The sequence below is a fragment of the Oncorhynchus nerka genome, linkage group LG2 (assembly GCF_034236695.1).
Source record: "Oncorhynchus nerka isolate Pitt River linkage group LG2, Oner_Uvic_2.0, whole genome shotgun sequence".
In the NCBI taxonomy this organism is placed as follows: domain Eukaryota; kingdom Metazoa; phylum Chordata; class Actinopteri; order Salmoniformes; family Salmonidae; genus Oncorhynchus; species Oncorhynchus nerka.
The window spans coordinates 23040767-23058190 of NC_088397.1; the positions used below are offsets into that span (position 1 = coordinate 23040767).

The window sequence follows — 17424 nt, forward strand, 5'->3', positions numbered from 1 at the left end:
CTATGTAACGTTTTTTAAATTGTATTATTGTTGATGTTGTGTTGTGCTTCTTCTCACTTTTGTTCATTTCACTTGCTTTGTAAACTTGTGTTTCCAAAACCAATAAAACCCCTTTGAATTGACTTGAGAGCGAGATTAGGACATGGCGTTAATAATCCATAATTACAACCATAGCCATCGCTGTCTCACCTACAGTCAATTCATATCCCTCCATTTCGCCTTCATCTTCCTCCTCTCTCCACCCCCCCCCCTTCAAATCCCGCAATAGCCACACCTCCCATCCTCCCTCTCCGAGACACAGCCACTCCCAGTCACCCCAGAGAGGGTAGAAAGAATCCTCCCACTGATCATACTAGTATAGCCACTAATAACCCAGTAGGTTAGTAGCTTGACAATACCACGCTTTTCTCCCTTAACAGATAGGTCTTAATCCGAAACGCAGCTTTATGGAAAGACTAGCCTATTTTCTGGTCAGCCTGCATTTAGCCAATTAGGCTACTCCTCTCCTCCTCTGAGAGAATGGACAGATGAGGATGGCAGTGCAGGCTACATTATGAGTGGTGTGGTGCCATTTTAGCACATCCTGACAGTAGACTTTAGTCTAATATGATAGGTAGGCTAGCATTCACTTGTGTTGATGACATTGGCCTACATTTTGAGAGAGAGAGCGAGAGCGAGAAAGCAAATGTTTTCGATATTGTGACACATAACCTACACCTACTGTATTTTTGAAGAGTTTTATTATGCTTGTGTCTGTCGAGGGTCGGCCATAAATGGATTCTCGTTGAACCACCATCATAGTCTACACCAAATAAAAATGTCCAAACGATATTCACAACACGGGTTTATGACAGGCTACCACGTCATTTATATTTATATCATTAGGTCAACCAGTACCGGGGAAATATAATATTAAACCGGGGAAAAGCCCATCTCCCATCCCAGCTTACCTCCGCGAAAAACGCTTCCATTCTTCTCTATGTTGCTGCCCCGCGCGCGTGAAGTCAGTCGGTGGGCAGACGCTTGTCCCAGAGAACTAAATCACAGCGGGCACCGGGGAAGCTCGGGGTGGGTGGAGGTGGAATAGGCTCCTTGGTCCTGGTCGGTGGTGATTTCCATTCATTTGTAAACGTCCCGATTTAAATCCGAACGGCTACAATCCCTGATGTGTGCGTTCCCACCCAACGCGAACAGAGAGCAGAGAGAAAGCAGAGAGAGAGAAAGAAAGAGAGAGAAAGAGAGGACACACACCTCTTCTCCGTGTGTGCCGCTAATACAATGTAAGATAAATCCCAAACAGTGAAGCCAACGGTTCCCTCTTCAGTCCTGACAGTGAACTGACGGACTCCACGGAGCGGCAACTGAGTGTGTGTTTGTGTGAAACCGAATAATGGTAAGGATAATGATTATGAGAGACAGAGTGAGGTAGCAACGTTATCATCGCGTGCACATCTTTATCCAAACTGTTTGTCGCCACCACAACAGAGGCCCTGATACCCGAGTCTCAGGAATTCTCTGTTTGTTTCTGAAGAGGAGGAAAATAACAGGATGTGAACAGAGCTGGGAGCCACACGCGCGCACACACACACAGTTAATTATTGGGCTAGTAACCGGATCGAATCCCCGAGCTGACAAGGTAAAAATCTGTCGTTCTGCCCCTGAACAAGGCAGTTAACCCACTGTTCCCCGGTCGCCGAAGACGTGGATATCGATTATGGCAGCCCCGCCGCACCTCTCTGATTCAGAGGGGTTGGGTTAAATGCGGAAGACACATTTCAGTTGAATGCATTCAGTTGTACAACTGACTAGGTATCCCCGTTTCCCTTTCATTATGTGAACTTTGCCGCTCTGGCGCTCTGGGCTGTGACTGTAGCTGGGGTGAGTCACATTCCCTCTGGGCTGAAAGAAAATAGAACTCACACGCATGTACGCGCCACGCACACACACACACACACACACACACACACACACACACTCTCTCTAACCCGCAAATACAGAAAATGCACTATAGGCTACAGTCAAAAACGGCAGAACAAGTTTTTGACAGTGGGTGCAGGATTTTTTCCCTTCTGATTTAGATATGTTTCTGCATATCATTTCGGACATTTTGGCAACCTATTTGTTAGTCAACTTGTCTATAATTAGATACATGTAGTTTCTCTTCTGTCATTATATGTTGCCCTGGAAGACTAAATACACCCTTGCTCAACAGAATAGTGTAATAGATCGATAGAATGAACGCGTGAATATAGTCGATATATAGTTGACATCAGTAAAGTTTTCTTTCGCGGATCAAATACGTTTAGGGACTGTGATAACATACAATAACACAAAGAAAAACAACGGGAAGATTTTCTGTTCAAAATGTCCAAATGACATCAGTTTGACCGGTTATAAGGAAAAAGAAAGCTGTGAAAACGAACCAACGTGTTTCTGATAAGATTTTAGTTCGGCTTCGATGCACATTTTATGTGGTTGAAATACTATCACCTTTTATTACGCTTTTATGTTGAAGACAGCCCATTTACAGATGGTGTCTAACTGAGCATTGCATTATCTCAAGAGGCAGAAATAAATAAATCATATTTCTCCACACCTGTTCCCAAGTCCAAATTTTGCCTACATTTGGTGTATAATATTACGGCAATAATTGCTTAATTCTGCAGGAGTTAATATTAAGGCTATGTTAGAGGTTATAGACCTACAGTCTGTGTCCAGATGTCAGTTTACATTTAACCCATCTAAACAGAAGGCTAGTTTTCTTCACATGCCATGAGCCTATTTGAAGTCCTGTCTTGTGACTGTCGAATTTGTATAGCGCCTCACAAACATCACACATAACACAGCTGGCACTACTATTATCCTTTTTTAACCACTTCACCAAATATTTGACAAAGATTACTTTTCTGTCCCTCCCTTCTGTTTATTTTCAACTCTACTTTCGCTGCTTTTGTCTTTTTGAATTAAACTTCGACAATGTCCTTTTTGCCTCCGTGGATTGACGTTAACTTTTTTCTGCCCGTTCCTAAACCCAGTCTTCAGAGCCTCGCGGATATAATAGCGTGGACTGCAGGTTATTAGTCAACCTGCACATCACACACACACACACACACACACACACACACACACACACACACACACACACACACACACACACACACACACACACACACACACACACACACACACACACACACACACACACACACACACACACACACACACCTCTGTCTTCCCTTCACTGGATCTATCACGTGAGCAGTATTCTCTTGTTCTCTCCAGTCTTCCAGAAAGAGGGCACAGGTGCCACCATATGAGCGCACACACGCGCACACACTGACCAAGAGTGATGGATCCTGGGACAGAAACCTCCCTCAGGGCCAGAAGTGATACTATGCCCTCTCTCATCGGTCTCTCTCAGTCTCTCTGCATGTGTATGCCCTTTAGGCATGTCACACGTTGTCTGTGGGAAATCCCATCACTCACAATGTCAAAGCCAATCAGTTTTATGGGGAAATGGCTGTAAATATATTTTTATCAACCTCTCTCTTTCTCTCTCTACCACGTTCTTGATCTTTTCTGTCTAGATACACATTTATAACTGTCTGAAATAAGAGACAAAAAGAGAGAGGACACCTACAGGCTATTCATCTGAAAGAGTGAGCACAGAGACAGAGAGAGATAGAGGGGAAACTATCCAACTGTGGTTCTGGAAAGCTACCCGGAGTGCAGGGTTTCATTCCAGCCCTGCAGAAACACACCTGATTCAACTAATTATGGTCCAGACAGAGAGAAGACCTGGATTAGTGGAATATTTGAATCAGGTGTGTTTGTGATGCGCAAAAACAAAAGCTTACTTATTGAGAGGCTCTGGATGAGAGCATCTGCTAAATTACTCAAATGTCTGTGACTGGTGTGAATTAGCCAGTGGAGAGTAAAGCTTGTATCAGATCAGCTCTAAGAAACAGCATCTTCAGACTGGAACCTTATATGGTCACACATTTTCAAGAAGTGTAAACTTTCCGTGGACAGTTGAGAAGAAGCAAGAGGCTATGATGCAACCAGGGCTCATGAAGCACCAGTTGTATGTGGTTCTGTAACGGTTTTCTAGGTGTGGTGAAGGAGAGTCGGACCAAAATGCAGCGTGTAGATTGCGATCCATGTTTAATCAACAAACGTAAACACGAATCAATACAAAACACTACAAAACAATAAACGTAACGAAAACAGCCTATACTTGTGTCAACTAACACAGCGACAGGAACAAAGACACTAAGGACAATCACCCACGACAAACTCAAAGAATATGGCTGCCTAAATATGGTTCCCAATCAGAGACAACGATAAACACCTGCCTCTAATTGAGAACCACTCCAGACAGCCATAGACTTTGCTAGATCACCCCACTAGCTACAATCCCAATATATACACACCACATACAAAAACCCATGCCACACCCTGGCCTGACCCAATACATGAAGATAAACACAAAATACTTCGACCAGGGCGTGACAGGTTCTGTCCCCATCAGCATGTTCAATCTGAGTTTGAGTTTATATTATTTTTTACAGGGACAGCGCACATTAATAATCAACGGTTTTAGCCAGCCGGCTCATTTTCAACCGCAGTCCCTGGGCAGGTTATTAAAAACAATAAATGAGATGTTTTCGCCTATCAGAGACCTTCACCACTGCATTCTGCTCTGACATGTCAGGCCCTCCACGATTCTGTGGAAAAGATGAGGAGATATTGGGCTCAGCATCACGGGGTCACCAGTATTGCAACATGGAGGAATAAGATAACTGACCAAAAGCAGATATAAGGAGACTGGTTCACCACAACACATCAAATGTTATTTGTCACATGTGCCGAATGCAACAGGTATTTCACCGTACAGTGAAATGCTTACTTAACCCTTAACCAACAATGCAGTTTAAAGAATTAAAATAAATAAATAAATGAATAAGGAACAACAATAAAATAACAGTAGCGAGGCTATATACATGGGCTTCCGGTACAGAGTCAATGTGCGGGGGCACCGGTTAGTCGAGGTAATTGAGGTAATATGTACATGTAGGTAAAGTGACTATGCATGGATAATAAACAGAGAGTAGCAGCAGCATAAAAATTGGGAATCAGGGTGGTGCAAATAGTCTGGGTAGCTAAATAGTCTGGGTAGCTAAATAGTCTGGGTAGCTAAATAGTCTGGGTAGCCATTTGATTAACTGTTCAAGAGTCTTACGGCTTGGAGGTAGAAGCTGTTAAGAAGCCTTTTTGACATAGAATTGGCGCTCCGGAGCCGCTTGCCATGCAGTAGCAGAGAGAACAGTCTATGACTAGGGTCGCTTGAGTCCTTGGCAATTTTTGGGGCCTTCCTCTGACACTGCCTGGTATAGAGGTCCTGGATGGCAGGAAGCTTGGCCCCAGTGATGTACTGGGCCGTACGCACTACCCTCTGTAGTGCAATTGCGTTTGAAGGCAGAGCAGCTGCCATACCATCTTGTGATGCATCTTGTGATGCTCTCGATGGTTCAGCTGTAGAACTTTTTTAGGATCTGAGGAGCCATGCCAAATCTTTTCAGTCTCCTGCGGGGGAATAGGTTTTGTCGTGCCCGCTTCACAACTGTCTTAGTGTGTTTGGACCATGATAGTTCGTTGGTGATGTGGACAACAAGGAACTTGAAGCTCTCAACCTGCTCCACTACGTCCCCGTCGATTAGAATGGGGGCGTGCTCGGTCCTCCTTTTCCTGTAGTCCACAATCATCTCCTTTGTCTTGATCACATTGAGGGAAAGGTTGTTGTCCTGGCACCATACGGTTGTCTCATCATTGTCAGTGATCAGGCCTACCACTATTGTGTTGTCTGCAAACTTAATGATGGTGTTGGAGTCATGCTTGACCATGCAGTCATGAGTGAACAGGAAGTACAGGAGGGGACTGAGCATGCACCACAGAGGGGCCCCTGTGTTGAGGATCAGCGTGGCGGATGTGTTGTTACCTTCCCTTACCACCTGGGGGCGGCCCGTCAGGAAGTCCAGGATCCAGTTAGAGGGAGGTGTTTAGTCCCAGGGTCCTTAGCTTAGTGATGAGCTTTGAGGGCACTCTGGTGTTGAACACTAAGCTGTAGTCAATAAATACCATTCTCAGGTAGGTTTTCCTTTTGTCCAGGTGGGGAAAAGGGCAGTGTGGAGTGCATCATCTATGGATCTGTTGGGGCAGTATGTAAATTGGAGTGGGTCTAGGGTTTCTGGGATAATGGTGTTGATGTGAGCTATGACCAGCCTTTCAAAGCACTTCATGGCTACAGACTACAGATGTGTTCTTGGGCACAGGGACTATGGTGGTCTGCTTGAAGCATGTTGGTATTACAGACTCTGTCAGGAACAGGTTGAAAATGTCAGTGAAGACACTTGTCAGTTGGTCAGCACATGCTCGGAGTACACGTCCTGGTAATCTATCTGAATGTTGACCTGTTTAAAGGTCTTACTCACATGTGTTACGGAGAGAGTGATCACACAGTCGTCCGGAACAGCTGATGCTCTCATGCATGCTTCAGTGTTGCTTGCCTCGAAGCTAGCATAGAAGTTATTTAACTCATCCGGTAGGTTTGTGTCACTGGGCAGCTCGCGGTGCTTCCCATCAGTAGAGACAGGATGTGTACAATGGCTTCAGTCACAAAGCTGAGTGTCATACTGGCTGGTCTGATCCTAACCTCCCATGCTGTCCAAGAAACCTATGAGATTATAGAAGGTGATGAATATCTCTTTTACAATGATGAGTAAAATGACAACTGTTTGATATCCAACTCTAAAGCTGAAGAGGGCCTGTTGCTGTTGAACACTTCTAACCCTACACCTGAGAAATCCACACTGGATTCAGAATTATGGAAGCGACTGAAGCTCATTTCAGAACATTTGAACTGTCCTTCTCCAGAACCTGTCTCAGTCATACTCTGGACTATACAAGGTGGAATGCTGGACAGCTGGCAAGGTGTCACTCCAGAAAAGCATCAACCTCACCATCTGCAGTACTGTACATGGTCGAACAGTGTCTTACATAATGTATGCTCATTTCAGAGGGAGCTAATTAGACATGCTGTACTTCCCAATGGGACAGAGGAATGGTCCCAGGAAAGCCCAGTTGGAAGACTCACCAAAGTATCACCATCTCAAACCCACTCAAGGCCTGGAAAAATCCTTACTGACCAAGAGAAGCAGACAGACTATTTTGTGAATGGAGCATCGTCAGGAAATGACACCCAAACACTCAGGGTATTACTTGTGCATAAAAGTGTCCCCACTAAAAATCTTCAGAATATATAATCTGCTGGTGTGCCCCAAATCTGAGCCCCTCATTGAGTTCTTCTCAGAGGGAGGGGAGGTTGTAATTCTGATGTCAAGGAGTATGATAGGTTAGTGTGGTATAGAAAGACTGCTAAAGTGGACAACGTTATTCTGATAGGGAGGAGTGACATACCTACATATAGAGATGATGAGTACAAACAAATGCATGAAGATTTAGATGGCAGATTGAATGCATCTCCCCTTTCTGTCTCTCTGGTCCTCTCTAACCTCTCACTGGAGGACAGTGGGGAGTACTAGTGTGCTGTCATGTCTAAGACAGACTGTTTATCAATAACTACAACCTTCTTGATCAACGGGGAGAAGGTTCCCTTTGGCATCGACTCCACGTTCTATGCAGTTTACTCTTCACTGATGGCCTGTGCTCTGCTGGAGATTGTCTGTGTCACGGTGAACCTGAGGACCAGGAGAAGAGACCAGGCTTCCCTGACGGCCCAAAGGTATCACGTTTAGGTAAGACACAGATGCAGACAGTGTAGAAGTAACAAGAGTTTATTACAATCACCAGGGCAGGCAAACGACAGGTCAAGGCAGGCAGGAGTCAGTAATATAGAAAGGGTGTAAAGGATGAGTATGTGTGTCAGTCTGGTTCTTTTATGTCTGCTCTGGTCTTGCAGGGAAGCAGAGGGGGAGGGAAGGGGGAGAGAGAATTTAAGGGAATACAGTAGGAGAAGGGGGGGGGGGCGATCTAATTAAGAATCCCATGAGAGATGACTTCATCCTGGATACCCCCTATCACCACAGGGGACTCCCCCCCACAACACACACACGCACACACACCAATGACAGCATGTCTTCTGACTAAATTATCTGGCGTGGCGACCTCCTGGTTCCCTACAGACAGGTAATTTAATCAGCTATATCCCCTTCAGCCGCGCATGCACACGTGCGTGCACACACGCACACTGACACAGCTTAGTTAGCCAAGGCAGCCCATTCATACATCTGTAACCAACAATGACAGTGAGACTGTACAAAAGCACCCAGAGTGGAGCAGCATACTGCTGAGATGGACTTGATTAGGCAAGTTGATTTCACCTGTTGACACTCTCATGCAATCACACACCTGTCACTAATTATCAGGACTGCCCCGATTGGCTCATTCACACTTCTAGTTTGTATTTAAAGCCTGTCAAGCAATTTATCAGTTTATTTCCAGTTGTGTGTCCTAGTTAAAAGTTGTTTTTGTTTTTTATATTTTCAATATTTGAGCTGTATTGGTTTAATAGGTTTGTCCTTATCACCTTTTATGTCGTGTAAAAATGTATGTTTATTTACCAGAGTTCTGTTCTTTGGATTATATACGAAGATCCAGGACCCAATTTAAGTTTCTATGGAGGGGGAGTGGAGCTTGTTTATCTTTTCATGTTATGTAACCTGCTATTGACAGAACCACACACACACCAACCTTTACCATGTCCAACCGCCAGTCCTAAATAAATAAAGTAAACTTAGGCAATGTCTCTGCCGTCTGTTTTCTCACTGACTGGAGCAGCGTACCCCTGGTGACATCTATCCCACTCCAATTCGCATACCTCCCCAAAAGACCCACAGTGACCGTACATACATATCCCAACCAGAAGCCATGAATTAAAGGCAACATCTGCATCGAGCTAAAGGCTAGAGCTGCCACTTTCAAGGAACGGGAGACTAATCCGGACTCTTATAAGAAATCTCGCAATGTGATTTTCTGGATTTTTTTTCTCATTTTGTCTGTCATAGTTGAAGTGTACCTATGATGAAAATTACAGGCCTCTCTCATCTTTTTAATTGGGAGAACTTGCACAATTGGTGGCTGACTAAATACTTTTTTGCCCCACTGTATAGCTAAGTTATCGTTACTGTTATTTTGTTCTATATTTGTCTGTCTGCATTACTGGGAGGAGTCCGTAACGAAGCATCTCACTGTTAGTCTACAGCTGTTGTTTACGAAGCATGTGTTAAATAGAATGTGATTTGATCCAACCAGTTACCGACCTTGGGTTGGTTGGCCTATTTTTCAGAAACTTACTGTTAATTTGTCAGTACACTGCATTTAAGGTTGTTTTACACACTGAGGGTTGTGTTATGGACAGAAGGTGTTTCCTCTTTCCATATCATCATATTAGCATCTCAGCATCAACTAGGGGTTGTTGCCAGAATAGATGTGTGTGTATATAAGCTGTACAGTCGTGGCCAAATGTTTTGAGAACGACACAAATAAAAAAATTCACAAAGTCTGCTGCCTCAGTTTGTATGATGGCAATTTGCATATACTCCAGAATGTTATGAAGAGTGATCAGATGAATTGTAATTAATTGCAAAGTCCCTCTTTGCCATGCAAATTAACTGAATCCCCCAAAAACATTTCCACTGCATTTCAGCCCTGCCACAAAAGGACCAGCTGACATCATGTCAGTGATTCTCTTGTTAACACAGGTGTGTGTTGACGAGGACAAGGCTGGAGATCACTCTGTCGTGCTAATTGAGTTTGAATAACTGACTGGAAGCTTCAAAAGGAGGGCGGTGCTTGGAATCAAATCAAATCAAATCAAATGTATTTATATAGCCCTTCGTACATCAGCTGATATCTCAAAGTGCTGTACAGAAACCCAGCCTAAAACCCCAAACAGCAAGCAATGCAGGTGTAGAAGCACGGTGACTAGGAAAAACTCCCTAGAAAGGCCAAAACCTAGGAAGAAACCTAGAGAGGAACCAGGCTATGTGGGGTGGCCAGTCCTCTTCTGGCTGTGCCGGGTGGAGATTATAACAGAACATGGCCAAGATGTTCAAATGTTCATAAATGACCAGCATGGTCGAATAATAATAAGGCAGAACAGTTGAAACTGGAGCAGCAGCATGGCCAGGTGGACTGGGGACAGCAAGGAGTCATCATGTCAGGTAGTCCTGGGGCATGGTCCTAGGGCTCAGGTCAGTTGAAACTGGAACAGCAGCATGGCCAGGTGGACTGGGGACAGCAAGGAGTCATCATGTCAGGTAGTCCTGGGGCATGGTCCTAGGGCTCAGGTCCTCCGAGAGAGAGAAAGAAAGAAAGAGAGAAGGAGAGAATTAGAGAACGCACACTTAGATTCACACAGGACACCGAATAGCACAGGAGAAGTACTCCAGATATAACAAACTGACCCCAGCCCCCCGACACATGAACTACTGCAGCATAAATACTGGAGGCTGAGACAGGAGGGGTCAGGAGACACTGTGGCCCCATCCAAGGACACCCCCGGACAGGGCCAAACAGGAAGGATATAACCCCACCCACTTTGCCAAAGCACAGCCCCCACACCACTAGAGGGATATCTTCAACCACCAACTTACCATCCTGAGACAAGGCTGAGTATAGCCCACAAAGATCTCCGCCACAGCACAACCCAAGGGGGGGGCGCCAACCCAGACAGGATGACCACAACAGTGAATCAACCCACTCAGGTGACGCACCCTAGCACTGGAGTAATATGATCAATTTTTTTGGTTCTAGTCAGGATTCTAGCAGCCGTATTTAGCACTAACTGAAGTTTATTCAGTGCTTTATCCGGGTAGCCGGAAAATAGAGCATTGCAGTAGTCTAACCTAGAAGTGACAAAAGCATGGATGAATTTTTCTGCATCATTTTTGGACAGAAAGTTTCTGATTTTTGCAATGTTACGTAGATGGAAAAAAGCTGTCCTCAAAATGGTCTTGATATGTTCTTCAAAAGAGAGCTCAGGGTCCAGAGTAACGCCGAGGTCCTTCACAGTTTTATTTGAGACGACTGTACAACCATTAAGATTAATTGTCAGATTCAACAGAAGATCTCTTTGTTTCTTGGGACCTAGAACAAGCATCTCTGTTTTGTCCGAGTTTAATAGTAGAAAGTTTGCAGCCATCCACTTCCTTATGTCTGAAACACATGCTTCTAGCGAGGGCAATTTTGGGGCTTCACCAAAATGTTTCATTGAAATGTACAGCTGTGTGTCATCCGCATAGCAGTGAAAGTTAACATTATGTTTTCGAATAACATCCCCAAGAGGTAAAATATATAGTGAAAACAATAGTGGTCCTAAAACGGAACCTTGAGGAACACCGAAATTTACAGTTGATTTGTCAGAGGACAAACCATTCACAGAGACAAACTGATATCTTTCCGACAGATAAGATCTAAACCAGGCCAGAACATGTCCGTGTAGACCAATTTGGGTTTCCAATCTCTCCAAAAGAATGTGGTGATCGATGGTATCAAAAGCAGCACTAAGGTCTAGGAGCACGAGGACAGATGCAGAGCCTCGGTCCGATGCCATTAAAATGTCATTTACCACCTTCACAAGTGCCGTCTCAGTGCTATGATGGGGTCTAAAACCAGACTGAAGCATTTCGTATACATTGTTTGTCTTCAGGAAGGCAGTGAGTTGCTGCGCAACAGCCTTCTCTAAAATTTTTGAGAGGAATGGAAGATTCGATATAGGCCGATAGTTTTTTATATTTTCTGGGTCAAGGTTTGGCTTTTTCAAGAGAGGCTTAATTACTGCCACTTTTAGTGAGTTTGGTACACATCCAGTGGATAGAGAGCCGTTTATTATGTTCAACATAGGAGGGCCAAGCACAGGAAGCAGCTCTTTCAGTAGTTTAGTTGGAATAGGGTCCAGTATGCAGCTTGAAGGTTTAGAGGCCATGATTATTTTCATCATTGTGTCAAGAGATATAGTACTAAAACACTTGAGCGTCTCTCTTGATCCTAGGTCCTGGCAGAGTTGTGCAGACTCAGGACAACTGAGGTTTGGAGGAATACGCAGGTTTAAAGAGGAGTCCGTAATTTGCTTTCTAATAATCATAATCTTTTCCTCAAAGAAGTTCATGAATTTATCACTGCTAAAGTGAAAGTCATCCTCTCTTGGGGAATGCTGCTTTTTAGTTAGCTTTGCGACAGTATCAAAAAGGAATTTCGGATTGTTCTTATTTTCCTCAATTAAGTTAGAAAAATAGGATGATCGAGCAGCAGTAAGGGCTCTTCGGTACTGCACGGTACCGTCCTTCCAAGCTAGTCGGAAGACTAGTTTGGTGTGGCGCCATTTCCGTTCCAATTTTCTGGAAGCTTGCTTCAGAGCTCGGGTATTTTCTGTGTACCAGGGAGCTAGTTTCTTATGATAATTTTTTTTAGTTTTTAGGGGTGCAACTGCATCTAGGTATTGCGCAAGGTTAAATTGAGATCCTCAGTTAGGTGGTTAACTGATTTTTGTCCTCTGGCGTCCTTGGGTAGGCAGAGGGAGTCTGGAAGGGCATCAAGGAATCTTTGTGTTGTCTGTGAATTTATAGCACGACTTTTGATGTTCCTTGGTTGGGGTCTGAGCAGATTATTTGTTGCGATTGCAAATGTAATAAAATGGTGGTCCGATAGTCCAGGATTATGAGGAAAAACATTAAGATCCACAACATTTATTCCATGGGACAAAACTAGGTCCAGCGTATGACTGTGACAGTGAGTGGGTCCAGAGACATGTTGGACAAAACCCACTGAGTCGATGATGGCTCCGAAAGCCTTTTGGAGTGGGTCTGTGGACTTTTCCATGTGAATATTAAAGTCACCAAAGATTAGAATATTATCTGCTATGACTACAAGGTCCGATAGGAATTCAGGGAACTCAGTGAGAAACGCTGTATATGGCCCAGGAGGCCTGTAAACAGTAGCTATAAAAAGTGATTGAGTAGGCTGCATAGATTTCATGACTAGAAGCTCAAAAGACGAAAACGTCATTTTTTTTTTTTTTTTGTAAATTGAAATTTGCTATCGTAAATGTTAGCAACACCTCCGCCTTTGCGGGATGCACGGGGATATGGTCACTAGTGTAGCCAGGAGGTGAGGCCTCATTTAAAACAGTAAATTCATCAGGCTTAAGCCATGTTTCAGTCAGGCCAATCACATCAAGATTATGATCAGTGATTAGTTCATTGACTATAATTGCCTTTGAAGTAAGGGATCTAACATTAAGTAGCCCTATTTTGAGATGTGAGGTATCATGATCTCTTTCAGTAATGACAGGAATGGAGGTGGTCTTTATCCTAGTGAGATTGCTAAGGCGAACACCGCCATGTTTAGTTTTGCCCAACCTAGGTCGAGGCACAGACACGGTCTCAATGGTGATAGCTGAGCTGACAACACTGACTGTGCTAGTGGCAGACTCCACTATGCTGGCAGGCTGGCTAACAGCCTGCTGCCTGGCCTGCACCCTATTTCATTGTGGAGCTAGAGGAGTTAGAGCCCTGTCTATGTTGGTAGATAAGATGAGAGCACCCCTCCAGCTAGGATGGAGTCCGTCACTCCTCAGCAGGTCAGGCTTGGTCCTGTTTGTGGGTGAGTCCCAGAAAGAGGGCCAATTATCTACAAATTCTATCTTTTGGGAGGGGCAGAAAACAGTTTTCAACCAGCGATTGAGTTGTGAGACTCTGCTGTAGAGCTCATCACTCCCCCTAACTGGGAGGGGGCCAGAGACAATTACTCGATGCCGACACATCTTTCTAGCTGATATGCACGCAGAAGCTATGTTGCGCTTGGTGATCTCTGACTGTTTCATCCTAACATCGTTGGTGCCGACGTGGATAACAATATCTCTATACTCTCTACACTCGCCAGTTTTAGCTGTCCAACCATGGTTACCTGCAAGGAAACACGTGCGGTCATCATTGCTTTGCACAAAAATGGCTTCACAGGCAAAGATATTGCTGCCAAAAAGATTGCATCTAAATCAACCATTTATCGGATCATCAAGAACTTCAAGGAGAGCGGTTCAATTGTTGTGAAGAAGGCTTCAGGGCACCCAAGACAGTCCAGCAAGCACCAGGACTGTCTCCTAAAGTTGATTCAGCTGCGGGATCGGGGCACCACCAGTACAGAGCTTGCTCAGGAATGGCAGCAGGCAGGTGTGAGTGCATCTGCATGCACAGTGAGGCAAAGACTTTCGGAGGATGGCCTGGTGTCAAGAAGGGCAGCAAAGAAGCCAATTCTCTCCAGGAAAAACATCAGGGACAGACTGATATTCTTCAAAAGGTACAGGAATTGGACTGCTGAGGACTGGGGTAAAGTGATTTTCTCTGATGAATCCCCTTTCCGATTGTTTGGGGCATCCAGAAAAAAGCTTGTCCGGAGAAGACAAGGTGAGGGCTACCATCAGTCCTGTGTCATGCCAACAGTAAAGCATCCTGAGACCATTCATGTGTGGGGTTGCTTCTCAGCCAAGGGAGTGGGCTCACTCACAATTTTGCCTATGAACACAGCCATGAATAAAGAATGGTACCAACACATCCTCCGAGAGCAACTTCTCCCAACCATCCAGGAACAGTTTGGTGGAAAACAATGCCTTTTCCAGCATGATGGAGCACCTTGCCATAAGGCAAAAGTGATAACTAAGTGGCTCGGGGAACAAAACATCTATATTTTGGGTCCATGGCCAGGAAACTCCCCAAACCTTAATCCCATTGAGAACTTGTGGTCAATCCTCAAGAGGCGGGTGGACAAACAAAAACACACAAATTCTGACAAACTCCAAGCATTGATTATGCAAAAATGGTCTGCCATCAGTCAGGATGTGGCCCAGAAGTTAATTGATAGCATGCCAGGATGGATTGCAGAGGTCTTGAAAAAGAAGGGTCAACACTGCAAATATTGACTCTTTGCATCAACTTCATGTAATTGTCAATAAAAGGCTTTGACACTTATGCAATGCTTGTAATTATACTTCAGCATTCCATGGTAACATCTGACAAAAATATCTAAAAACACTGAAGCAGCAAACTTTGTGGAAATTAATATTTGTGTCCTTCTCAAAACTTTTGGCCACGACTGTACACTCCTACAAAAAAGGATTCTTCGGCTGTCCCTATAAGACAACCCTTTTTGGTTCCAGGTAGAACTCTTTTCGGGTTCCATGTGAAGGGTTCTACATGGACCTCAAAAGGGTTCTACCTGATTCCAAAAGGGTTCTTCTACCTGGAACCAAAAAGGGACAGCTGAAGAATCCTTTTAGGTTCTAGATACCACTTTTATTATTAGCTTGGACAGACTTTATCAGATTATCCCAAATGAATCCTAATCCTAATCGCACCAGATGTAATAGCCCTACTCACAATAATGATTAGATTACACAAGCTTGCGCACACACGTATACAACGATAGACAGCGAGAGAAAGGGGGTAGAGGGTGAGACAGAGAGCGAGGTGGGGAGAATGAAAGGATGAAACAGATGGCCAAGTAATGTTCTTACATATTCAACACACAGGTGTCCATTAGAGTTAACAGTCACACTGAACAAAAGGCCAGCTGTCACTCCAGCGGCCCACAGTCACATTATGAATATTCTCATCCACACACTTCACAATGTCTATATGGCATTTTTTGAGAACAAACAACTTGGTTAAAAGCAGATACGTGTAATTGTGAGTCTAATCGACTTCATCATTACTGTAAGGCACAGCCAATGTAACTCAAACTTTAGCAATAGGTTGGGTTTATAGCCCAACCCAGAGGTGAGCTTCAGTATAGCAGCACCCCCGAATGTGTCAATATTGTTGTAATACCATAAATATCCACTAAGGGGCGGTAAAACACCATTAATTTAATTTTCAGGCGCGCCCATGGATATCGTATAGGCTTTAATTAAAAATGACTGGACATTCAATTCATCATTAACGTTTTCTCGTCGTCAGGAATGATATGTAGTCTAGATACTTTTGAGTTTTAGATGACGATATTTGAGATTGCTTTATATTTAATTCAAAACATGGAGGAATATCATAATTGACCAAAACCTGCATGTCATAAACTCTGTATGAGCTCAAAGCGCGTGTTAAGAAAGCTGAAGCAGGGAGCTTTGGGAGTCCGCCTCTTTGGGAGTCCGCATCTGTCTATGACTGGTTGTTTTCTTCTCCGTTTAGGAAAAACACTCTTCTGATTGGCTAAACCAGGTATCCATCAACCATGACAGGCATTGGTGTACATAATGTGTTTCAGAAATTAAACCAAATTTCGCCTCGGACTCAAAAATAAACAGGAAAACAAAGCCTAGACGTCCTCTATAAACAAGGGCTCGGCAATTCTCATTGACGATCAGTCCGCCTGCGTCAAAGGTAGGCTGCGACCCGACAACATTTCCAACAGAATAATAGTCTAGTGCAGTAAAATATAGAGCTAAATCCTTGTGATGATTTTGTAGATCTGTCATGAACATGCAGCTTTCTTCAACAATAGCATTTTGCCAATATCCTGAGAACCAAATCATCTTCACGGGTTCGGTTCTTCCTTAGGGTACACTTTCCCGGGCTGCCTAGCTAACGTTACATGTATTTATTTTTTTAAATCACAGCTATATTGTAAGCAATGGGATCGGTTTATCGTTACAATTTCATGATTTTAGAATTGTAATGTCCCATGTTCTCTTTCTGTAGGGTGAAATGTAAGCGGTAATCCTGACATGTAATGATCCTGGAATGGAGCTAATCTATACTTGGTCAACAGAGGTGGGCTATTTTCTTGTGTGTAGGCCTAAATACGTGTAGCCGAATAATTTTCCAGGTAAGCTATTTGCTGAAGACTTCAAGATGCAACAATATTTCCACTTACATGTAGATTATAGCATAAGGAGGGGGCTGCGTGTCCCTCGTCATTGTCGCCTTTCAAAAGGCCAGCAGCTCCAGGAACGCTTATTGTTTATAAATTAAAGCCACGCTGCGCACGTCGGCCAAAAATCTTGTATAGACTTGGTTTTTGTCGCTCACAAATTGTCACGAGTAAATTCAGAGCCATAGGCTCTACGTAAAACAGTAGGATATTTGTAGGCTATAATGTGGTTTAAAACGCTCTCTGTCTCAATATCCGTCGTTGTGATTCGGCTGGAGTCGCAGAGCACATTTCGCAACACTGTCCATTGTGTCAGCAGCGTTCTGCCAGTGACATGTCTACATTGGCCAACATGATTAACGTAGGCTGTTGTATACTAGGCAAACGGTCATGGAACTTTTGTGGTATTATGGCATATGATTTGCTGCAAGAATAGTTTTTGTGTGCCTATATCCACACCTCTCAGTTGTCTGTCTGTCTCGTGTC

At 44.0% G+C, this 17424-nt stretch overlaps 1 protein-coding gene and 1 long non-coding RNA gene across 3 annotated transcripts in view; one reads left to right on the plus strand and one right to left on the minus strand.

Moving 5' to 3' along the window:
- Window positions 1–7837: 7837 nt before the first annotated feature.
- LOC135574026 (uncharacterized) overlaps window positions 7838–17424 on the minus strand; it is a 9645-nt gene continuing 58 nt past the window's right edge. Inside the window, exons 1-2 of the long non-coding RNA XR_010465139.1 lie at window positions 16942–17424; window positions 7838–10370 (exon numbers count right to left, since the gene is read on the minus strand). The exon at window positions 16942–17424 is cut by the window's right edge and continues 58 nt beyond it. This is a non-coding gene — a long non-coding RNA (uncharacterized LOC135574026). The remainder of the gene's footprint in view (window positions 10371–16941) is intronic.
- The window catches only part of LOC115119405 (autophagy-related protein 9A-like), an 11724-nt gene continuing 10538 nt past the window's right edge, over window positions 16239–17424 (plus strand). The window contains exons 1-2 of one of the 2 annotated variants that reach the window (XM_065024748.1): window positions 16239–16448; window positions 16767–16893. The gene's annotated coding sequence lies outside the window, so the exon portion shown is untranslated. The remainder of the gene's footprint in view (window positions 16449–16766; window positions 16894–17424) is intronic. The other variant, XM_065024742.1, reaches the window with a different exon arrangement.